This window comes from Lagenorhynchus albirostris, chromosome 4 (genome assembly GCF_949774975.1).
Source record: "Lagenorhynchus albirostris chromosome 4, mLagAlb1.1, whole genome shotgun sequence".
In the NCBI taxonomy this organism is placed as follows: domain Eukaryota; kingdom Metazoa; phylum Chordata; class Mammalia; order Artiodactyla; family Delphinidae; genus Lagenorhynchus; species Lagenorhynchus albirostris.
Genome location: NC_083098.1, coordinates 45,856,172 through 45,882,294, shown reverse-complemented (window position 1 = coordinate 45,882,294; position 26,123 = coordinate 45,856,172). Strand labels below are relative to the sequence as shown.

Genomic DNA, 26,123 nt, shown 5'->3' with positions numbered 1-26,123 from the left:
ATTAATAATAATACTTCAGTGTTGGCTTCTAAGCATGCTTCATATAACTTAAATTTTCAGTTCCCGTGATTCTGCTGCAATATAACCAAGCCTGTTTATAATAAGAACCGATGCCAGAGTCTTTGAAAATCATGATTACAATTAAAAACTAGAACAGCGGGCTTCCCTGGTGGTGCAGTGGTTGAGAGTCCACCTGCCGATGCAGGGGACATGGGTTCGTGCCCCGGTCCGGGAAGATCCCACATGCCGCAGAGCGGCTGTGCCCATGAGCCATGGCCGCTGAGCCTGCGCGTCCAGAGCCTGTGCTCCGCAACGGGAGAGGCCTGTGTACTGCAAATAAATAAATAAATAAAAACTGGAATAGCATGATAAAGCTAATGGCAACCTCTTTTTAAAATTATAGTTGATTTACAGTATTGAGCTAGTTTTGGGTGTATGGCAAAGTGATATATCTATCTATCTGAATATATATATTTCAGATTATTTTCCATTATAGGTTATTATAAGATATTGAATACAGTTCCCTATGCTATATAGTAAATCTTTATTGCTTATCTATTTTACATGTACTAGTGTGTATCTGTTAATCCCAAATTCCTAATTTATCCCTTCCCCCTTTGTTTTCTGAGTCTGTTTCTCTTTTGTATGTAGACTCATTTGTATTATTTTTGGATTCCACATATAAGTGATATTACACAATAATTGTCTTTGACTTACTTCACTAAGCATAATATTCTCTAGGTCCATCCATGTTGCTGCAAATGGCAATTATTTCATTCCTTTTTATGGCTGAGTAATAATTCCATTGTATGTGTGTATATATGTACATACATATATATATATGTTTTATATATATATATATATATATACATGCACACCACATCTTCTTAAGCCAATCATTTGTTGATGGGCACTTGGTTTGTTTCCATATCTTGGCTATTGTAAACAGGGCTGAACATTGAGGTGCATGTATCTTTTACTTTGTCTTTTCTGTATATATACCCAGGTGTGGGATTGCTGGGTCATGTGGTAGCTCTACTTTTCGTTTTTTAAGTAAACTTAATGGCAACCTCTTGAACCATTTTAAGTTAGTTCTACTTCCAAATAACACATTTAAAAAAATTATTATTTTTTTGGCTGCATTGGGTCTTCGTTGCTGCATGTGGGCTTTCTCTAGTTGCAGTGAGCAGGGACTACTCTTTGTTGTGGTGCACGGGCTTCTCATTGTGGTGGCTTCTTTTGTTGTGGCGCATGGGCTTAGTTGCTCTGTGGCATGTGGGATCTTCCCGGACCAGGGCTCGAACCCGTGTCCCCTGAATTGGCAGGAGGATTCTTAACCACTGCACCACCAGGGAAGCCCCCAAATAACACTTTTAGCCAGCAACAGCTTACATTTTTCTCAATGTTCTAAGATATAACTTTTGGCATCCAAAAGTATAAGTAAGCACTTTTGTGATGAATAAAAAAATCAAGTGCTAAAATACCCATGGTTTCCTGTGACAGGGTATATATTCCCCTTCAAGTAATGTTCTCCCCCCAAATTAACATTTTATTTCTCCCTCGAAGAGGAAGGAAAAGAAATCACAACAACCTTTTTTAGCTGAGGAGAAAAAACTGCTTGATTAGTTCATGTACCGTAAAAGCAACTGCTTGAGAAAGAACACAGTGAATGTAATTAAGAGAGAAACCATGATATCCTTTTGAATTCTCTGCCATATAGACATACTTTACAGTCACCTCCATGGTATGGCACTTTTCAAATTCTGGAAGAACAGTCCTTAACTGCATTCACTGATGAGTTACATCAAATGGGTCGGATCTGTCTGTGTTAGTGCTCCAGCAGCACCACCATAATGTAAGTTTATGTGAGTTTTCAAAACTCAGACATTAGGGTAGTCTGAAGGTCTGTGAAGAAGGGTGGGAACATGGGAAAGGTACCAAAAGTTAAAAAAAAAAAAAATGAAACACTTGCACGAGGAGCCGTTCCTAATACAGCAGGCATCAGGCCTCTGTAAAATGCAAGGCACCTTCCTTTGCATAAATTGTTTTGAATGTAAGTACCGATAACTGCTGTTAAACCTGCTATCGGTGCAGCCATTCATCTGTGCACAGACCAGAAACTCCCAGCTCTGTAGTAATTAATGTTCTATAATGCTCAAACGCGATAAACTGGATCACTCCATAGGGAACGATTTGGATCATCACCGCACCATTCCCTTTATACAATCCCCAAGGTGTCCCTCCTTTGGGGAACAGCACGCAATGCAGCAAACACTCCCAAATGTTTGTAATGGTGATTGTGAGCTGGTAATAAAACCTTTGCCTGATATAAAGGAGCACCTGTTTGGGCACAGCATCCAGCAACACCTGCAGCCAGGAAGGAGCACGGCCAGAAGTCTCGGCCTGCGATGGGCCCTCCAGCTTCTGCTGCCTGCCGCATCGCTAGAGGTAGGGTCGCCACAGCCAGTGCTGCCTCGGGAGATTTGGTCGCCAAATTACAAGCCCAGGGCCCTAGCCATGGCCAGAGCGGGCAGTGACAGGACACCAACCGCCTGTCAGGAGGGGCAGAGTCTGTCCTTCAACCTTTATACTAGAGTTATGTGGTTATATGTCATCACATTATAGTATTAGAGTATTCTAAATCTGACTATATACTTAGCTCTACCAGTGCAATGTGTATTTTCACGAGCTTACATATTAGTAGTTAGCATCCTTTCATATTAACTTGAAGAATTTTTTTCGGCATTTCTTCTAAGGCAGGTATAGTGGTGATGGATTCCCTCAGCTTTTGGTTGTTAAGAAAAGCTTTCTCTTCCCTTCATTTCTGAGGCATAACTTTGTTGGGTAAACTCTTCTTGGTCGGCAGTTTCTATGTGACCATGCTGGTGCCTTGATTTTGGACTTCCCAGGTTCCAGAACTGTGAGAAATATGTTTATAAGCTATCCAGTTTGTGGTTTTTTGTTACTGCATCCTGAATGGACTCTATCAAAATAGAATTGTTTATTGAAATTCTTTTTCTCTTGTAATGTCTTCTCCCCCCCCTTCATATATTACACACTTTGGTTTTGGTGATTGTTCCCCTAAGCACTTTTATGCACATATATGTACCTCCTTATATACAGATATCTTGTCCAAATTGATCAATAAGATCATAATTGCACATGTTCAATATTTTTTCCCACTAAACAGGACATGGACAGGTTTCCAAATCAGTATATAGTTACACTTCAGTATTTTTTAAATGCTGTATAAAACTAGATAGTATGGATATCATGATTTTTTTCTAAACAACATTTTCCATGTAATGAAAATCTTGGCTGTGTCCAGTTTTTAGCTCCTGTAAGCCTGTTCACTGGAAAAGCAACAAAACTATTTAAGGATACATATATATATATACACACATATGTGTGTGTGTATATATGTGTGTATGTATGTGTGTGTGTATATATGCATACGTGTGTGTGTGTATATATATATATATGTATATAAAGAAAGATTCCTAGCAGTGTAATACAATCCGTTCAATTTAAGGAACTGAGCTCCAGAGGGCAAGAACTTTATCCAAGGCCAGATTTAAACCATGACTGATGCCAGTGATCATAAAATTTCCATGAAATCCTGCCAGCCTTTCAGCTTATATAGTTAATAAGGAAGAAATGACTCTTACTAATGTAATTGATTTCTTGAGAATAATTTTTGAAATCCAAGGCAGTAATTATCATGCATTTTCATCTTGTCACTCTTTTGCTAAGTATTGTTCTTAATCGTCAGGGACATTCTTGTTGGCAGGATGAACATTTACAATTATTTTGTAGAATAGAGAATTGAGCCCCTGGGACTTCAGATTCTTTTTTCTTTCTCTTTTCTCCTCTCTTCTTCTTTCCCTTCCCTCCCCCTCCCTCTCCCCCTCCCTCTCCTCCCTCCCTCCCTCTCCCTCCCTCCCTCCCTCTCTTTGTCTTTTTCCTTCTTTGTTTCTTTCCTGGCTATTTGTCGTAATACCCAAGGCATAATTTGAGTACTCTCGTACAATAGCCTATGTCTTGGGGTTACAAGAGAACTCTGAACAATGGGAGAGACAACAAGGAAATCAATGCTCCACAGTACGGATAGGGTTAAATAGATAGCATGGCTGCAGGAGAAGGTGAAAAGTCAGCTCTACTTGGAGATGGACATAGTGGGTGATGCTTGAGTTGATAATTGAAGGATGAGTGGACATTTATCAAGTGGGGAGGGCATGCTAGTCATAAGGAACAGCATGTAAGTGCTTGGCATTCTGAAAATAATTCGTATAATCAGGCAAATGTCTATTTTCTATCCTGGGATTGGCAGGAGTTGCAGTGGGAAGAAAACCCAAATCACAGAAGGCCTGCCCCCTGTTAAAAACTCAGACTGTCCGCCTCCAATCTTGTCTCACATTGCAGTAATCATCTAGATGAGAGACGAGGGCCTAAGCTATGGAATGAGACATGATAGATGTGAGAGATTTAAAGACTGAATCAATGCCAGCTGAAACCTAGCCAGGGTCCTAGTGCTGTTGAATCTCAAACTAATTGGGAGACAGTGGTCAGCCAAGAGATGGGAAAATTGGTAGTTATCCAATTTCTTGTCTGATTCAAGATTTCCTGAGTTACTTGATATATCCATGTCCAAGGCACTTTTTCAGGGACAATAGAAGCATTTAAGTACACTAATACTTGGGATTCTAAATTTCTTTTCAGGATAGTGTGAGAGTGGTCAAAACTTATAAACCACAAACCTAAGGAAGTAATGGGTTAGGGATAAAGTTCAAAGCTTGAATCCTGGTCATTCCTAATGTGAAAGGTTGCTAGGACTTGAGTCTTCGTATAATTTTTCAATGTAAAGGCACACAATGAATGATCTCTACTTTGCTTGTACTATATCATAGTAATTGAGATATACTGAGCTAATCTCTTTGCTTGTGTTTCAAAAGGGAATAATGTAGAGGCACATTAATACCATCCCCACTCCTAAAATTCTCCCCTACCTTCTTTCTCTCACTTCACCAATGTGAAGCTCTATTCTATGTCCACACCAGCAGATTCCTGACTAATCAATTTCAAAAGTCTAAATGAATGATGTTCAGCTTAAAAACAAACTGGCCCGCTGGCCCCTGCAAACAGAAAATAAACTTAGTTCCATGAACTGCCCAATACCTTCTAATTTTCAGGATCCAGAAGGATCAGGCTCAGAAAATGTATAAATGGAGGCAGAGCTGAAAACTCCCCAGAGAAACAACTGAAGATACAGGCATCAGTGCTAGGACCTCACGTGGCAGGCAATTCCACCATCAATAAATCTGAAACAAGCAATACCAAGAAATAAGGATACTGGAGAATTTTGACATTTTAATTAGTAGATGCAGCAAAGTGGATTCAAAATTTCATATGCAAGCATTTGATTAACAGAGCCCAGGTCATGTGCCCATGCCCGGTTACCAAGATGACAAGGAAAAGTTGAATATACTTTTGGACTTCTAGATTTGTAGCAGGAGGTAGCTCTGTTAGATACCAAGACTCACACAGGATCCAATAAGAAGGGGTTCATGCTGGGTATAATCTGTTGCCACACTAATGCTGCATTAAAAACGACACCAGACTTAGTGGCTTAAAACAACCATTTATTATACTCACAAGACTATGGGTCCACTGGGTTGTTCTGCTGGGTTTAGCTGGGCAATTCATTTGGTCCTGGCTGGGCTTACTCTGGTGACTGGCTTGCTGTTGGCTAGTCTAGAATGGTCTCAGCTGGCGTTACTGGCTCTGTTCTATGTATTTCATCTTCCAACCAAATTCCCTAGGCAAGTTCTCATGACAACTGCATGGGTCTAATACCTAGGCTTGGAGTTGGCACACTGTCAGTTCTACCACATTCAATTGGCCAAGGTCCACATCCAAGGAATGGGGAAATTGTGGTTCCTCCCATGAAGAGGTAGAACCTAAGACCAATTCCAAAAATAGCCTCAATTCTCCACCTCTCCTATATCTATGCTTTTTTTTTTTTACTTTTAGAATGATGGGCAAAGTATCTTGCCTACCACTTTACCTAGCCATCCAGCTTCTTTTCTATTCTCTGATATTATCAGTAATTATAGGTAAACATGTATGCATGGTTCCTTTTTCACACAAATGGTCACATATTCACACCATTTTTGCTTGATTATTTGCATTTCATGTAACTTGAAGTATATCCCATATTCATAGGTGTATAGATCTGTAGCGTTAATTCCTAAAAGTAGAATTACTGGGTCAAAGTGTATATGCATTTTAAAATTTGAGAGTGACAAAGAGCACTCCATAAGAAACAGCACTTTTATATACTTTCCCACCTAGAAATCTATGCAGTTGTTTTTCCCAACTCCTTGCCAAAATGCCAATCATCAAACCATTTTATATTATAAACATTATTTTTAAAAAAGGTATTTTAGTAAATTTTAAAATTTCAAATGTACAGAAAAGTTGCAATGACAGTAAAGTACAGCATATCCCCATCATCAAGATTCTCCAATGATTAATGTATTTGCTCTGCAAGCATCTCTATATGAATATCTATTGCCATTATTTGTTTTCTGAGCCACTTGAAAGCTAGTTGCTAACATGATGCCCTGTCACCTCTAAATCTAGTGTATATTTCTGGAACACAAAGACCCTCTCTTACTTATAAAGCAACAATGCAACCATCCAAATTAGGATATCAACACTGATAGAAAACTACTGTCCAGAAGTGATGCTGTGTTCTTCTCAGTGTATCACATCAGGAGGCACATGACATTGACCCATCCCACTACTGTTTATGTTAACCTTGATAACCTGCTCAAGTTGGGGTCTGAATTACAGGTGGAGAAGCCTGCCATTTCCCCCTTCTGATGTCCTTCATAATTGAGAAGTATTTTGTGGGAAGATCTCTAATAAGAAATGGGATATTGGCCTAGTTTCAAATTTCTATCTACCAGCCTTCACATCCATTGAAAATTCCCACCTGAACCAATCAGCATTGTAATGGTTGCCAAATGGTTTGTTATTTTCCTCATTTCTTCTACATTTATTAGTTGATACTCAACTGTAAGGGAAAGCATTTCCTTCTCTCTCATATGTTAATATCAGTATGTACTTCTACAATTTTATTCAATGAATTGTAATCCATTACTGTCCTTTTTAAAAAATTTTATTATTTTTAATTGAAATACAGTTGATTTACAGTATTATAGTTCAGGTGTACAGCATAATGATTTAGTATTGCACATTCCACTTCATAATAGGTTATTACAAGATAATGGGTATAATTCCCTGTGCTATACAGTATATCCTTATTGCTTGTCTATTTTATATATAGTAGTTTGTATCTGTTAATCCCATACTCCTAATTTTTCCCTCCCCACATCCCTCTCCCTTTTGGTAACCATAAGTTTGTTTTCTATCTCTGTGAGTCTTCTGTTTTGCATATACATTCAAATGTATTTTTTTAGATTTCACATATATTATACAGTTTTTGTCTTTCTGTCTGACTTATTTCACTAAGTATAATACTCTCTGTGATCATCCACACTGCTGCAAATGGCAGTATTTCCTTTATGGCTCAGTAATATTCCATTGCATATATGCAGCATCTTCTTAATCTAGTCATGTGTTGATGGGCACTTGAGTTGCTTCTGTCTTGGCTACTGTATTGGGTTGGCCAAAAAGTTCGTTCGGGGTTTTCCGTAACATCTTACAGAAAAACCCGAATATCTTATGAAAAATCCAAAGGAACTTTTTGGCCAACCCAATAACTAGCATTGCCACAAACATTGGGGTGCATGTATCTTTTCGAATTAGTGTTTTCATTTCTTCTGGATATATACCCAGGAATGGAATTGCTATGGTAGTTCTATTTTTAATTTTTTTAATTTTTTTTTTTTTTTTTTTTGTGGTACGCGGGCCTCTCACTGTTGTGGCCTCCCCGCCACGGAGCACAGGCTCCGGACGCGCAGGCCCAGCATCCATGGCTCACGGGCCCAGCTGCTCCGCGGCATGTGGGATTTTCCCGGACCCGGGCATGAACCTGTGTCCCCTGCATCGGCAGGCGGACTCTCAACAACTGCACCACCAGGGAAGCCCCTATTTTTAATTTTTTAAGGAACCTCCCTGCTGTTTTCCATAGTGGCTGCACCAAATTACATTCCTAGCAATAGTGCAGGTTGGTTCCCTTTCTCCACATTCTCGCCAACATTTGTTATTTGTAGACCTTTCAATGATAGCCATTCTGGCCGGTATGAGGTGGTATACCTCCCTGTGGTTTTGATTTACATTTTTCTAATAATTAGTGATGCTGAGCATGTTTTCATGAGCCCATTAGCCATCTGTATGCCTTCTTTGGAGAAATGTCTATTCAGGTCTTCTATTTTTTTTTATTGGGTTGTTTGTTTTTTTGTTGTTGAGTTGTATGAGCTGTTTGTATATTTTGGATGTTAACCCTTTATTGGTCATATCATTTGAAAATATTTTCTCCCACTGCATAGATTGTCTTTTCATTTTGTCTGATTTCCTTTGTGCAAAAGCTTTTAAGTTTAATTAGGTCCCACTTGTTTAATCTTGCTTTTATTTCTTTTGCCTTAGGAGACTGATTCAAGAAAATATTTCTATGATTTAAATCAGAGTGTTCCATCTGTTTTTCCCTAAGAGTTTTATGGTTTCAGGTCTTACATTAGGTCTTTAAACCATTTTGAGTTTATATTTGTATATGGTGTGAGGGAATGTTCTAATCTCATTGTTTTACATGTGGCTGGCTGTCCAGTTTTCCCAGCACCACTTATTTAAGAGATTGTCTTTCTTCATTGTATAGTCTTGCCTCGTTTGTCATAGATTACTTGACCATAGGCGCGTGGGTTTATTTTGGGCTCTCTGTTCTGTTCCATTGATCCATGTGTCTGTTCTTGTGCCGGTACCATGCTCTTTTGATTACTGTATCTTTGTAGTGTAGTCCGAAGTCTGGGAGGGTTATACCTCCAGCTTTGTTCTTTTTTTCTCAGGATTTCTTTGGCAATTTGGGGTCTTTTGTGGTTCCATACAAATTTTAGGATTATTCTAGTTCTGTGAAAAATGTCATGGGCATTTTGAGAGGGGTCACATTAAATCTGTAGATTGTTTTGGGTAGAATGGCCATTTTAACAATATTAATTCTTCCACTCTGAGAGTATGGGATATCTTTCCATTGCTTTGAAACATTCTGAGTTTCTTTCATCACTGATTTATACTTCTCAGAGTATAGGTCTTTTTCTTTTGATGCAATTTTAAATGGCTTTTTTTTTACTTTCTCTTTCTAATATTACATTATTACAGTAAGTCACCTACATATGAACCTTAAAGTTGTGAACTTTCAAAGATGCAAAAGTGCATGTGCATGTCCAATCATGTAAGTTAGTTCATGTGTCTGGTATACATTGTCACATGTGTGCATTCTCTACAAGTGATTGTGCTTTGTGTACTTGACTGTATAGTACTGTATAGAGTACAGTACAGTATCTTTATTTCAAGCCCAGGATATCCCAAAGCAAGCATAAGAGTGGAGGTGATGTAGCTAGTACTACTGCACTTTTCAAGGTACTGTACTGTAAGATGAAAAATGTTTATTTTTTGTGTTTTTTATGTATTATTTGTATGAAAAGTATTATAAACCTATTACAGTAAAGTAGTATATAGCCGATTGTGCACCTACTCTAACTTTGTTGGACTCACAACAAATTGGACTTACAAACACGCTCTCGAAACTGAACTCGTTTGTATGTAGGGGACTTACTGCAGTATATAGAAACACAGCATATTTCTATATTAATCTTATATCCTGCAACCTTGCTGAACTGATTTATTCTAATAGATTTTGGGTGGAGAATTTTGGGTTCTCTATATAGAGTATCATGTCATCTGCAAATAGTGACAGTTTTACCTCTTCCCTTCCAATTTAAATACACTTTCTTTTTCTTGTCTGATTGCTGTGGCTAGGACGTTCAATTGCTAGAAGTGGTGAGAGTAGACATCCTTGTCTTATTCCTGAATTTAGAGGGAAGGCTTTCAGCTTGAGTATGATGTTGGCTGTGGGTTTGTCATAAATGGCCTTTGTTATGTTGAGATATGTTCCCTCTATACCTATTTTGATGAGAGGTTTTTTTTTTTTTTTTTTTGCAGTATGCGGGCCTCTCACTGTTGTGGCCTCTCCCACTGCGGACCACAGGCACCGGACACGCAGGCTCAGTGGCCATGGCTCACGGGCCCAGCCGCTCTGCGGCATGTGGGATCTTCCCAGACCGGGGCACAAACCCGTGTCCCCTGCATTGGCAGGCGGACTCTCAACCACTGCACCACCAGGGAAGCCCTTGATGAGAGTTTTTATCATGAATGGATGTTGCATTTTGTCAAATACTTTTTCTTCATCTATTGAGATGATCATATGATTTTTATCTTTCCTTTTGTTAATGTGGTGTATCACATTGTGTGATTTGTGTATGTTGAACCATCCTTGTGACTCTGGGCTGAATCCAACTTGATCATGGTGTATGATCCTTTTAATGTATGTATTATCCTTTTTATGTTAGATTTGGTTTGCTAATATTCTGTTGAGGATTTTTGCATCTATAGTCATCAGAAAAAAAAAAGAATTACAAGCCAATATCTTTGTAGTGTCTTTGTGTGGTTTTGGTATCAAGGTGATGGTGGCCTTGTAAAATGAATTTGGGAATGTTCCCTCCTCTTCAATTTTTTGGAGTAGTTTGAGAAGGATAGGTATTAGTTCTTCTTTACATGTTTGGTAGAAGCTGTCTGTTCCTGGACTTTTGTTTGGGTTACAAATTCAATCTTGTAGTGATCAGTTTATTTAAATTGTCTTTTCTTGAGTCAGTCTTAGCAGGCTGTATGTTTCTAGAAATTTTTACATTCTTCTAAGTTGCCAATTTTTTGACATACAACTTTTCATAGTATTCTCTTATGATTTTTTAGTATCTCTGGGATATCAGTTGTTGTTTCTTTCATATTTTGTTTATTTGGGTTCTCTTTTCTTTGTGAGCCTGGCTAAAGGTTTATCAATTTTATCTTTCCCAAAATCAGCTCTTGGTTTCATTGATCTATTTTATTGATTTTTTTCACTTCTATTTTCTTTATTTCCTTGTTGATCTTTATTATTTCCTTCTGCTGACTTTGGGCTTTGTTTGTTGTTTTCTAATTCTTTTAGGTGGTAGGTTATATTGCCCTGAATTGTGATGAACTTCTCTCTTAGAATTGCTTTTGCTGCATCTCATAGGTTTTGGAAACTTGTTTCCATTTTTATGTCTTGATGGATTTTCTGATTTCTTCATTGACCCATTGGTTTTTTAGTAGCATGTTGTGTGTAGTCTGTGTTTGTACTTTTCCTTTTTTTTTTTTTTCCTGTAGTTGATTTCTAGTTTCATACCACTGTGGTCATAAAAATGCTTAGTATAATTTCTATCCTCTCAAAATATGTTGAGCGTTATTTTGTGACCCTAGGATGTGATCTATCCTGGAGAACGTTCCATGTGCACTTGAAGAATGTGTATTCTTTTTTTGGATGTAATGTCCTATAGATACCAATTAAGTCCAACTAGTCCATTGTGTCACTTAAGACCACTGTTACCTTACTGATTTTCTGTCTGGATGATCTGTCCATTGATGTTAGTAGGGTGTTTAAGGTCTCCTACTATTGCTGTATTATTAATTTCTCCTTTTATGTCTGTTAGTATTTGCTTTATATATTTAGGTCCTCCTGTATTGGGTGTGTATATATTAAACAGTGTAATATCCTCTTCTTGTATTGATTCCTTTATTATATAATGTCCTTCTTTGTCTTTTTTATAGCCTTTATTTTAAGTCTATTTTGTCTGATATGAGAATTGCTATCTCTGCTTTCTTGTTGTTTCTGTTTGCATGAAATGTTTTTCCATTCCCTCACTTTCAGTCTGTGTGTCTTTCACCCTGAGGTGAGTCTCTTGAAGACAGCATATTTTAAGTGTCTTATTTTGTTTTATCCAGTCAGCCACCTATGTTTTTTGATTAGAGAATTTAGACCAATGATATTTAAAGTAATTATTGATAAGTATGTCGTTATTGCTATTTTATTACTTGTATTCCAGGTGTTTTTGTAGTTCTTCTCTGTTCATTTCTTTTTGTTTCTCTCACTGTCATTTGATTTTTTTTTGTAGTATGCTTGGGTTTCTTTTTGTTTTTTTGTGTGTCTGTTGTAGGTTTTTATTTTTTTGTGGTACGCGGGCCTCTCACTGTTGTGGCCTCTCCTGTTGCGGAGCACAGACTCCAGATGCGCAGGCTCAGCGGCCATGGCTCATGGGCCTAGCCACTCCGCGGCATGTGGGATCTTCCCAGACTGGGTCACGAACCTGTGTCTCCGGCATCGGTAGGTGTACTCTCAACCACTGCACCACCAGGGAAGCCCCTACTGTAGGTTTTTGATTTTTGGTTACCATGGGTTCATATGTGTTGACCCATAATTATATCTACTTGCTTTGAACTGATAGTCAAATTCAAACACATTCTAAAAGATCTACATTTTTACTCTCCTCCCTCAATTTTTCTGATGTCATGTTTTATATCTTCATGTTTATCCTTTTAGTGTTTACTGTAGTTATAGTTGCTTTTACAGTATTTTTTGTCTTTTAATGTATGTACTGGCATACTTAACACATTATTGACTGGGGAATTTTTGCAGAAACTAATACCTGTGGCTAGTGATTTGTTATGTAAGTGAATACTGAAACACCTGCATTTGAGTAAATATCAATAACTTTTTTTGCATTTAACATATTTATTTGAAACTTTGTACATGTCTTACTAAAGCATTCTAATATTTTGTTAGAGTGTGTTAGGCAGTATAGCAGGCACCTCTGTGTAGGGGAAACAGAACATCTATTACAAATATACCATGTTTCACTGTGTTTTCCCCAGAAGAGCAGACTCTCCACTTTCTGGCAGCATTTTGTTTTAGTCCTGTGGGTATTATTTCCTCTAGAATATGTTCTTTTATTTTACCTGATGACAAGGTGGATCTTTGCGGGGGACTCTTTTAGAAATACCACAAGAAGGACCAGGGTGGGACTACCACTACAATCACCAGAATGGTCAGTTACCCATTCTCTAGTTACTGCTAACAAAAATTGCTTGTAAGTCATTTTATTCTGTGCATTTAGGCTACAATAAATTTTAAATGCATTGAATAAACTGCAATTATTATACCATTTTCAGGTTTTCCAGAGGATATTGAAGTTTGCCTGATATTGATCAGATCGATCAACTCCTTTCATACATTTATTATACTCTAATATACAAGTGGGCTTAGTCATCTGATGTCTAGTCCTCCTGTCTTCCTTTCCTGTAGATGCTATGGAGGCATCATGAATAGTTATCACCATGTGGAGTAGCCTCTTGTCTTTCCATATAAGAAGAATCATTTCTCTCTTACATAAAAATGTCATTTCTTCCCTCTGTAGATTTTTAGATCTCTCCTTTAATTGGTTTGGTAGACCACGATTCTCTCTTATAGTCCCACAAACTCTGGTTTTATTTTTCAACAATATTTCAGATGTGGACACACTGTTGTAATAATTGTCTTGGTAAATATGGTGCCATGAACCAAGATGAGGTTGTAGGACTGATAATATTGTTTATTGCAGTTTCTTTCCTTCACTTGTGTAAATCTCAAAGTTTCACTAACCATCCTGACCAAAATTCCATATTTTTAAGTTTTCCAGAATTATATGTTTTGAATCTGTGTCATCCTCTCCACCTCATCGTTGCCTCATCAAGTGATAGCTCTTGTTTGGGTATACAGATCGACTGAAATTTTGGTAGAAAATAATCCAAAAGAGGTTTAACTTTGAAATTCTGTCTGCAGGAAGTGAAGTTTCCAAGTTATTGTAAAAGTGAAGAAATGTTATTATTTGTTTGAACCTTCTTGTCATAATCTTTGGAAAGATAGGTGTTTTAAATAAGGGATCAGTTGACCAGTATTCTCTCCAGTGTGACTTTATTTGTGCCGTCAAAATAATTGATCCAAGAAACTTCTTCATGTCGTTATTGGTTACATCAGTCCATTTTAGAGCCTTATCATACTTTTTATATGATTTTTCATTCTGTTGGTAACACAAGTTTGTTTGAGAGGCGACCAATTTGAAAAAGTCATTACCAAAAATTAATTCTGTTATTTCACTAACACACACTTTGCAGGTTATTACATTCAATAGTTATACCTGACACATATGTAACATCTTCTAATTTTCCTGAAATGTTGTCTTCAATCCACTCTTCTATAGAAGCAAAGGAGCATTCTCCAGCTCCGTGAATTTCATTTTCACTTTCTGTATCAGAATCAATCACTAAGGTTTTTTATCTTTTTTTTGGTCTAATATTCACATCGTCTGAATCAGAACTATATTCTGAAGAACAATCTTCTGAGACACTAGTATATATGTCACTCGGACAGTCAGAGAAAGCATCTGCATAAAATTCTTCACTCAAAATTTTGCAATGTGTCGTTTTTGAAAATTTTATGGTATAAAAAACCTAACGGAGTGAGGTTTTGACTATGAAATGTGAATGACTATGACAATTGTAAGTTGTATAAGGAACCTCTTGATCAATTTCAAGCTCTAACAACTTCGCATGGTGATGTTAATTGTATCACTCTCTAAAAATGTATTGATACGTCTCTGGTCAGTAATACACCTTTTGTTGCCCGAATGTTATTATGTCTCCGGTCAATAACGTATTAAGTGATCTTCAATCCTTACTATATATTTGCTTTTTCTATTTGGATTTTCCGTTTCCTGTATATTCTTACTTCTTTTCTATTTAGATAAGACCCTTCAGCATTTCTTTTAGGGTAGGTTTAGTATTGCTGAATTCTTTGAATTTTTGCTTGTCTGAGAAGTTCTTTATCTCTCCTTTGGGTAGGGTACCCTAAGTTGTAGGTTTCTCCCTTTCAGGGCTTTGCAAGCCAGAAAAGGGTGACATGATATATTCAAAGCTTCTGCAGAGAAATCAGCTGATAGCCGTATGGGGGGGTTCCCTTTTATATGACTCTTACTGCCTTTAGAATCCTCTTTAAATTTTGCTATTTTAATTATATGTCTTGGTGTGGGTCTGTTTGTGTTCATCATTTTTGGGACCCTCTGTCATTCCTGTACCTGAGTATCTGTTTCCTTCTTTAGGTTTGGGAATATTTTTAAAAAAATTATCTTCTTTATTGAAGTAAACTTGATTTACAATGTTTCAGGTGTACAGCAAAGTAATTCAGTTTATACTGAATGTTCTTTTTCAGATTCTTTTCCATAATAGGTTTACAGTTTATACTGTATGTTCTTTTTCAGATTCTTTTCCATAATAGGTTATTATAAGATATTGAATAGAGTTCCTTGTGCTATACAATAGGTCCTTGTTGTTTATCTATTTTATATATAATAATGTGTATTTGTTAATCCCCAATTCCTAATTTATCCCTCCCCCCTTTCCCCTTTGGTAACCATAAATGCGTTTTCTATGTCTGTGAGTCCATTTATGTTTTGTAAATAAGTTCATTTGTATCATTTTTTTAGAGTCCACATATAAGCAATATCATATGATATTTACCTTTCTCCGTCTGACTTAAACTTCACTTAGTATGATAATCTCTAAATCCCTCCATGTTGCTGCTTGGGCATTCACAAAGTTTTGAAAAACAACCAAGAATTAGGGTATGGGTTGTACGATAAGGTTAATCTCCTATATAAGGACAGTCAGGACTGGGAGAGGTGGCTGTTTATACAGCTAATGCATATACAGCACAGAGTGTCAAGCAGAATAAATAGGAATATGTTCTGAACAAAAGAACAAGATAAAATCTCAGGAAAAAATATTAGTGAAACAGATAATATACTGGAAAAAGAGTTCAAAGTAATTGTCATAAGGACACTCACCAGAGTCAAGAGAACAATGCATGATATGAGAATTTCAACAAAGAAACAGAAAATATAAGAAAGTACCAAACTGAAATCATAGAGCTGAAGAACAACTGAGCTGAAAAATTCAAGAGGGGTTCACTAGCAGGCTAGATAAAGCAGAAGAGAGGATTAGCAAACTCATTTTGCCAGGCCAGCATTACTTTGATGCTAAAACCAGAAAAGGACACCACAAGAAAAGAAATTATAGGGCACTAGCCCTGATGAATATAGATGCAAAAGTACTTACCAAAAATATTATTAGCAAACCAAGTTCACCGATACAGTAAAAGGATCATACACCATGATCAAGTGGAATTTATCTCAGTGATGCAAGGATGGTTCACCATTCAGTTCATTATTGTGATATACCACGTTAAAGTGAAGGATAAAAATCATATGATCTCAATAGGTTCAGAAAAATCATTTGACAAGATTCAACATCCATTTAAAAAAACTCAACAAATAGAATGTACCTCAACGTAATAAATGCCATATATGATAAGCCTACAGCTAACATCATATTCAACAGTGAAAAACTAAGGTTTTCCTTTAAGATCAGGAACAAGACAAGGGTAACCACTCTTCTACTTTTATTCAGCATGGTATTGGAAGTCCTAGCCAGAGAAATTAGATAAGAAAAAGAAAAGACATCCAAGTTGTCTTTTTGCATATGACATATACAGAAAATCCTAAAGGCTCCACCAAAAAACTGTTAGAACTAATATTTAGTAAAGTTGCAGGGTACAAAATCAATATACAAATGTCTGATGAATTTCTATAAAGTGTCAGAGAAATTAAGAAAGCCATCCCATTTATAATTGCATCAAAAGAGTAACATAGGATTACATTTAAGCAATGAGGTGAAAGACCTGTATACTAAAAACTATAAGACATTGATGAAAGAAATTTAAGACAACACATACAAATGGGAAGATATACCATGCTCATGAATTGGAGGAATGAATATTAAAATAACCCTACTACCCAAGGCAATCTACAGATTCCATGCACTCCCTATCACACTACCAATGGCATTTTTCACAGGAAAAGAACAAATGATTCTAATTTGTATGGACTCAGGAAAGACCCTGAATAGTCAAAGCAATCTTGAGAAAAATGAATGCAGCTGGAGGTATCATACTCTCTGATTTCAGACTATACTACAACGCTATAGTAATCCAGAGTATGCTACTGGCACAAAGCCAGACACATAGATCAATGGGACAGAACAGAGAGCCCAGAAATAAAACCACATTTATAGGGACAATTAATCTACAACAAAGGAAGCAAGAATATACAATAAGGAAAAGACAGCTCTTCAATAAATGGTGTTGGGAACCCTGGACAGCTATATCAAAAGAATCAAATTGGAAGAGTATCTCACACCATATGCAAAATACACTCAAAGTGGATTAAAGACTTAAATGTAAGACCTGAAACCATAAAACTCCTAGAAGAGAACATATGCAGAACACTCTTTGACGTTGGCATAGCAATATTTTTCTGTCTCCTCAGGCAAGGGAAACAAAAGCAAAAGTGAACAAATGGGACTACATCAAACTAAACTGGATAGACACTTTTTTTTTTTTAACCAAAGAAGACATACCAGTGGCCAACAGACATATGAAAAGATGCTCAATATCACTAATCATCAGAGAAATGCAAATCAAAACCACAAAGAGATACCACCTCACACCTCTCAGAATGGCAGTCATCAAAATGACAATAAAAATTGTTGGCAAGGATGTGGAGAAAAGGGAACTCTTGTTCACTGTTGGTGGGATTTGTATATTTGTGCAACCACTATGAAAAACAGTACAGAGGTTCCTCAAAAATTAAAACTAGAACTATGACATGACCCAGTAATTTTACTTCTGGGTATTTACCCAAAGAAAACAAAAACGCTAATTCAAAAAGATATATGTGCCCCAACATTCGTTGCAGCATTATTTACAATAGCCATGGTATGGAAGCAACCTAAGTGTCCACTGATAGATGAGTGAATAAAGAAGATGTGATATATATATATATAGTATATTACTTAGCATAAAAAATGAAATCTTTAGATGGATTTAGAGAGTATCATGCTAAGTGAAATAAGTCAGACAGATGAAGATAAATACCATATGATCTCACTTATGTGTGGAATCTAAGAAACAACAGCAAAAAACCAAAACAAAATATAAAGAGACTCATAAACAACAAATGAGTAGTTCAGAAGGTTAGGGATTGGATGATTGGGCAAAATAGGAAAGGGGATTAAGAGGTACAAAATTCCAGTTATAAAATAAATAAACTATAGGGATGTAATACACAGTATAAAGATAATGGTCAATAATATTGTAATAACTTTGTATGGGAACTGATGGTTATTAGACTTATCATGGTAATCATGACATAATGTATGTAAATGGAAAATCACTATGTAGGACACCTGAAAGTAACATAATATTGTAAATAAACTATATTTCAATTAAAAACTCCATACTAGGGCTTTCCTGGTGGCACAGTGGTTGAGAGTCCACCTGCCGATGCAGGGGACATAGGTTTGTGCCCTGGTCCGGGAAGATCCCACATGCTGCAGAGCGGCTAGGCCCATGAGCCATGGCCGCTGAGCCTGCACGTCCGGAGCCTGTGCTCCGCAACGGGAGAGGCCACAACAGTGAGAGGCCTGCGTACTGCAAAAAAACAAAACAAAACAAAACAAAACAAAAAAAACCCTCCATACTACCCAAAGCAATATACAGACTCAGTGCAATCCCTGTCCAAATTCCAATGGTATTTTTCATAGAATTAGAACAAACAATCTTAAAATTTATATGGAACAGAAGACCCATAATAGCTAAAGCAACATTGAGAAAGAAGAACAAAGCTGGAGGCATCACACTCTCTGATTTCAAATTCTACTACAAAGCTACAGTAATCAAAACAGTATAGTATCACCATAAAAACAGACACATAGATCAATGGAACAAGAGTACCTAGAAATAAACCCACTCATGTATGGTCATTAATTTATGACAAGGGAACCAAGAATATAGAATGGGGAAAGGACAGTCTCTTCAATAAATGGCGTTGGGAAAACTGAACAGTTACATGCAGAAGATGAAAACAGATCACTATTTTTACACCATACACAAAAGTTAACTACAAATGGATTAATGACTGTAAGACCTGACCATAAAACTCCTAGAAGAAAACATAGTAAGCCCCTCAACATTGGTCTTGGCAATGATGTTTTGGATTTGACACCAAAAGAAAAACAAGTGGAACTACAACAAACTAAAAAGCTTTTGCACAGCAAACGAAACCAACAAAATCAAAGGCAACCTACTGAATGGGAAAATATATTTGCAACTCATATACCTGATAAGTGGTTAATATCCAAAATATATATGGAGCTCATAAAACCAGCAAAAAAAAATCCAATTCAAAAATGAGCAGAGTGGATTCTAAACAATATGCTACTAAACAACCAGTGGATCACTGAAGACATCAAAGAAAAAAAAAAACCTGGAGACAAATGAAAACACAATGATCCAAAATCTATGGGATACAGCAAAAGCAGTTCTAAGTGAGAAGTTTATGGCAATACAAGCCTACCTCAGGAAACAAGAAAAATCCCAAACAACCTAACCTTATACCTAGAAGAGTTAAAAAAAGAACAAACAAAACCCAAAATTAGTAGAAGGAAGGAAATCATAAAGATCAGAGAAGAAATAAATGAAAGAAACTTAAAAAATAATAGAAAATGTCAATGAAACTAAAAGGTGGTTCTCTGGCTAAAGGTTTATCAATTTTCAGACTCATCAAGGAAAAAAGAGAGCATAAATCAATAAAATCAGAATTGAAAAAGAAGTTACAACCAAACCCACAGAAATACAAAGGAACATAAGAGATTACTATGAACTATATGAAAAACAAAAGAACAAAAAAACAGAACTAGAAGAAATGGACAAATTCCTAGAACTGTACAATCTCCCAAGACTGAACCAAGAAGAAATAGAAAATATGAACAGACTAATTACCAGTAATGAAATTGAATCAGTAATTGAAAAAGCTCCCAACAAACAAAAGTCCAAGATCAGATGGCTTCACACGTGAATTCCATCAAACGTTTAGAGAAGAGTCAACACCTATCCTTCTCAAACTATTCCAAAAAAATTGAAGAGGAAGGAATGCTTCTGAACTCATTCTACAAGGCCAACATCATCCTGACACCAAGACCAGACACACAAAAAGAAAACTGCAGACCTATATCACTGATGAACACAGGTGCAGAAGTCCTCAAAATATTAGCAAGCTGAATCCAACAATACATGATAAGAATCATACATCATGATCAAGTGCGATTTATCCCATGGATGCAAGAATTTTTCAGTATCTACAAATCTTAATGTGCTACCACATTAACAGATTGAAGAATAAAAATTATATGGTCATCAACAGATATGGAATAAGTTTTTGACAAAATTCAACACGAATTTATAATAAAAAATCTCCAAAAATTGGGTATAGAGGGAACATATCTCAACATAATAAAGGCCATATATGATAAACTCACAGCTATCAACATACTCAATGGTGAAACACAGAAAGCATTTCCTCTAAGATCAAGAACAAGTCAAGGATGCCCACTCTCACCACTTTTAGTCAACATAGTTTTTGAAGCCACAGCAATCAGACAAGAAAAAGAAATAAAAAAGACTCCAAATTGGAAAGGAAGAAGAATAAAATTGTCATTGCTTGCAGATGACATGATACTATACGTAGAAAATCCTAAAGACATCACCAAAAAACTACTAGAGCTCATCAAGGAATTCAGTAAAACTGTAGGATACAAATAAAGAAATCTGTTGCATTTCTATATACTAACAACAAACTATCAGAGAGAAAAATTAGGGACACAATCCCATTTATAATTGCATCCAAAGGAATAAATTACCTAGGAATAAATCTGACTAAGAAGCTAAAAGACCTGGACTCAGAAAACTCTAAGACACTGATGAAAGAAATTGAAATCAGCACAAACAGTTGGAAAGCTATACTTTGTTCATGGCTTGCAAGAATTAATATTGTTAAAATGACCATACTACCCAAGGCAATCTATAGATTCAATGCAATCCCCATCAAAATACCAAGGGCATTTTTCACAGAACTAGGACAAATAACTTTAAAATTTGTATGGTATACAAAAGACCCCAAATACCCAAAACAATATTGAGAAAGAAAAACAGAGCTGGAGGTATCATGCACTCTGACTTCAGACTATATTACAAAGCTACAGTCATCAAACCAGTATGGTACTGGCACAAAAAACAGACACATAGATCAATGGAACAGAATAGAGAGCCTAGAAATAAACCCACACACTTATGGTCAATTTACCTACAAAAGAATGCAAGAATATACAATGGGGAAAAGATAGTTTCTTCCCTAAGTAGTACTGAGAAAACTAGGCAGCTACATGGAAAAGAATGAAATTAGAACATTTTCTCACACCATATACAAAAAATAAACTCAAAATGGATTAAAGACCTAAATATAAAACTGGAAACCATAAAACTCCTAGAAGAAAACATATGTAGAACACTCTGACATAAACTGCAGCAATATATTCTTTTGGATCTTTCTCCTAAGGCAAAGGAAAAAAAAATAAAAATAAACAAATGGGACCTAATTATACTTAAAAGCTTTTACACAACAAAGGAAACCACCAACAAAATGAAAAGACAACCTATGGAATGGCAGAAAATATTTGCAAATGATATCACTGATAAGGGGTTAATATCCAAACTATATAAACAGCTCATATAACTCAACTTGAAAAAAACAAACAACCAAATTTTAAAATGGTCTTCTTTAAGAAGACCTGGATAGACATTTTTCCAAAGAAGACATACAGATGGCCAACAGATACATGAAAAGATGCTCCACATTTCTAATCATCAGAGAAGTGCAAACCAAAGCCACATGAGATAGTACCTCACACCTGTCCGAATGGCTATCATGAAAAAGACCACAAATAATAAACATTGGCAAGGGTGTGGACAAATGGGAACCCTCGAACACTGTTGGTGGGAATGTAAATTGGTGTAGCCACTTTGGAAAACAGCATGGAGGTTCCTCAAAAACTAAAAACAGAACTACCGTATGACCCAGCAATTCCACTTCTGGGTATATATCCAAAGAAAATGAAAACACTTATTCAAAAAAAATACATGCACCCCAATGTTTACAGACACATTATTTACAATAGCCAAGATATGGAAGCAACTTAAGTGTCCATCAACAGATGAATGGGTAAAGAAGATATGTTATTTATATAGAATGGAATACTACTCAGCCATAAAAAAGAATAAATTTTTGTCATTTGCAACAACATGGTTGGATCTGGAGGGCATTATGCTCAGTGAAATAAGTCAGACAGAGAAAGACAAATGCCATATGTTATCATTTATATGTGGAATCTAAAAAAACCAACCAACCAAACAAAAGACCTGAGCTCATGGAAACAGAGAACAGATTGGTGGTTGCCAGAGGTGGGGGTGGGGGTGGGTGAAATGGGTGAAGGGGGGTCAAAAGGTACAAATTTCCAGGTATAAAGTTATTAAATCATGGAGATGTAATATACAGCATGATGACTACAGTTAATAATACTGTATTGCATATTTCAAAGTAGCTAGAAAAGTGGATCTTGAAGGTTCTCAGCACAAGAAAAAAATTCTCTGTAACTATGCATAGTGACGGATGTTGACTGGACTACTGTGGTGATCATTTTGTAATATATACAAACATCAAATCACTGTGTTGTACACCTGAAACGAATTATAATGTTATGCCAATTGTATTTTAAAAAAATTCCATGGTGTCTTTGGAATCATATCTGGAAGCCTGCCCTAGAGTCTGTTTCTCTCATCAATTCTGTAAATCATTTCACACCCTTTTACGTCCCTGTCTGCTTTTCAAGCAGAAGGCTCAATTGTCTCTGCCTGCACTCTGAATGGATACACATGGTTATTTTTGGACTGAGATGCAACTTTCTTTTCCTTTTCACTTCTGAAACTCCAAAATGTTGTTCTAGTGAAAGTGTTTAACTTCACTAATACTGATGACCATGTTGGAGTTTGAGGGACGGCCCTGTGAATAGTAACCACTCTTCTTTACCTGAGTTCAGAACAGGTTGGGACATAGAGGAATTGATGATGTGGAGGTCAAAAAATCTCCTTTTTTAGCTGATAAAGCTGTTGGGAGAAATGCAATTTAGGTTTTTGGTCAAAAAGACTTGCAAATACTGCACCCAAAGTTAAATTTACCGACTCAGTACAAACTGAGCTGGACTCTGGCAGGTCTCCCTAACAAGGTCCAGCCCCTGAAAAGTTGACGGTATAGAAGAGCAGAACAGATGAGAACATATACTCTTCTTCCAGACGGGCAGATCAGAGAGAGAGGAGCATCTCCTACATCCCTCCCCTAAACTCAATCACCAGAGTGCAATCTCTATTCTTCCAGTTTTCAGAAGGAGGAGCTTCCACTTTGGGTGAGTGTTCCCTCCATCTTCCAAAATGTATGTCTCAAAACTTCCCTTCAGTCGTCTCATCCAACTAAGATTTATTTCTTTTCAAGGGTTCTTATGCTTTTTTTCTCCCTCTGATTTATCTTTCTGGGAGTAAAAACAATGGTCTGTCTAAAATAGTTAGTTTTATAAAAATAAGTTAATTCAGTCTTGATCAATGATAGGTATAGTGGATGGTGTCCCATGTCACCCAGGCACCTCTTCAGGAGTGAAGTATTTTTCACCTACTACTGAGAACACTTAGCTATCAGTCTTCATGTCTTGCCTGAAGAGAGGCACTTTGCCTGAGGGCACAGCCCCTTCCTAGAACAGTCCACATTCAGTGACTGATTATTCCTACTCATTGACGCCTCTGCCCCCTTGATCCAACTGAGAACAACATTAAGGGGTCATCTCAGCTTCAGAGATTCCTGTGGAGTCTGGCGAGGTCTTTGTGTAACCATACGGTGGTTCAAATTCCCCTTCTGCTGAATCCTTCTTTTCTATCCATCCCTTCCACATGTGTTCAACTTAAGAGCAACATTTAATAAACTTCCTGTACACTATTATTTGTCTCAGAGGCAGTTTCCTGGGGACCCAACCTGCAACAGTTAGTGCCAGGAATGATCCAAGAAAGTCAGTGCTAAGAAAGGATCCTGAAGCTGGGTTGTCACCAGCCAGCTGGCCAGAAGGACCCTGTAGTGAGCTGGATACTGCACACCCACCTCCCAAATTCACGTTCATTCAGAACGTCAGGATGTGATCTTATTTGGAAATAAGGTCTTTGCAGGTGGAATTAGTTCAGGATTGAGGTGTGATCATGGTAGATTAAGGTGGGCCCTAAATCCAGTGACAGGTGGATTATAAAGATAAGAGAAGAGGACATAGAGGAGAAGGCCAAGTAAAGATGGGATCAGAGATTGGAGTGATGCTGCCACAAGCTAAGGAACATCTGGAGCCATCAAAAACTGGAGGAGGCAAGGAAGCATTCTTCTGAGAACCTTCAGAGGGAGTATAGCCCTGCTGACACACTGATTTTGGACTTCCAGCCTCCATAATTATGAAAAAATAAATTTCTATTGTTTTAAGCCATGCAGTTTGTGGTCTTTTGTTACAGCAGCTCTAGGAAACTAGCACAGACCCCATCATTGATGATGCGTGGAGTACTGATAACCCCTGGCACAAGGCTGAATTATTAAAAGGTTGAAACTGTTAAAATGTTTGCTGATGGTGAAGTGGAAGGAAATGAACTAGCAGGTGCACTGGGTCAGGTGTTTGAGAAGTATGGGGAAACACTAACCACATGTTCAGTGGAATTAGGTGGCTTTTGCTAAATGCAATTGGTATTTTGGAAAAATAACAGGAAGTTGAGTGTTTAATCAGTAACTAAAAGGTAAGCCAGAGGCCTTCTTTATAGCATCTAAAGAGGCTCTTGTCTCTTCACCAGAAGCCAGAGAAAACAGAGGACTAGGCTCTGGACTTAATCATAAATATAGAAGAGCTCTGAAGAAGATCCACTTCGCAGCTAGGCAAGTATGCAATGCCAAGGTCAGGGTCCTAGTTGGGACAGAATGGGGTCATCTTCAAATCCCTGGATTCCTCGGAACCCACAATCCTGCAGAACTTATCCAGTCTTCCCTATTAATGGGATTCATGGTGATGCAGAACCCCAACACCCCCGCTCCAGATCTATACTCAGTCAGTAAGTAGATTTCAATCACAACATGACCCAGCTGGGGATGTGCTAGGCTGGCTAGGCTGATCAGGGAGAAAAGGTACTCTACCCCAAAGGAAGTTTCTTGGGTGAGAAAGATGCCATGTGGAATCCATATAAGTCTCAATGGGAGAATCACAATGCAGATTGCTAGGGTTCTGGACAAGGTCATTTACAGCAAGAACTGTACACTGTTTGAAAAACAGCTTCTGGCTTGCTACTGGGCCTTGATGTAGATGGAGCATCTGAATACGCTATACCAAGCAACTATGCAGCAACACTGCCCTTCATAAATTTGGGTTAAACCAGAACCCACAAATCTTTAGATTGGGTAGATGGAATGGTACTCCAGGATCAAGCATGAACAGAGCTGACGGACAAAGCATCAAAACAGATAGCCCAGACCTCATCACTGTTGCACTAGTGTCTTACCCTCGGGTCACACCCTAGGCAGCATCAGGGTCCCTTATGACCAGATGTAGAAGTAGGAGAAAAAAGATGTCAATCCTTTGAAGAGTTTCAGCTGGCCTAAACTGCTTCACAGGATGGCACGGAGGAGACACTGTCTACCAGAACATTGAGTATGAGCTAATGAGAAGGGCGTCAGCATCGCTAAGAGGTTCAGTGGTGGCTGCCTTTGTAGGCCAGAGGTGACAAATGGAGATGCCACTACAGGACTGGCACCACTGAGAGCAAAAAGCATGATCAGATTCTGAAACAGTAGAGGCAGGAGATAGCGCATAAGCATCAGAAATCCAGTGGACACAATCATTGTCATCCGCAGCGTGGTCAGAGTGGCAGCCAGAGGGTTGCAATCCGGCTCAAAGAGATCTGAACCATGAGGACACCCTGTGGAATGTGGCAT

The 26,123-nt window shown here is 37.5% G+C and overlaps 1 pseudogene; it reads right to left on the bottom strand.

Annotated features, from left to right (window-relative positions):
* Nucleotides 1–1,596: 1,596 nt before the first annotated feature.
* LOC132519072 (solute carrier family 25 member 16-like) lies at nt 1,597–26,123 on the bottom strand (annotated as a pseudogene).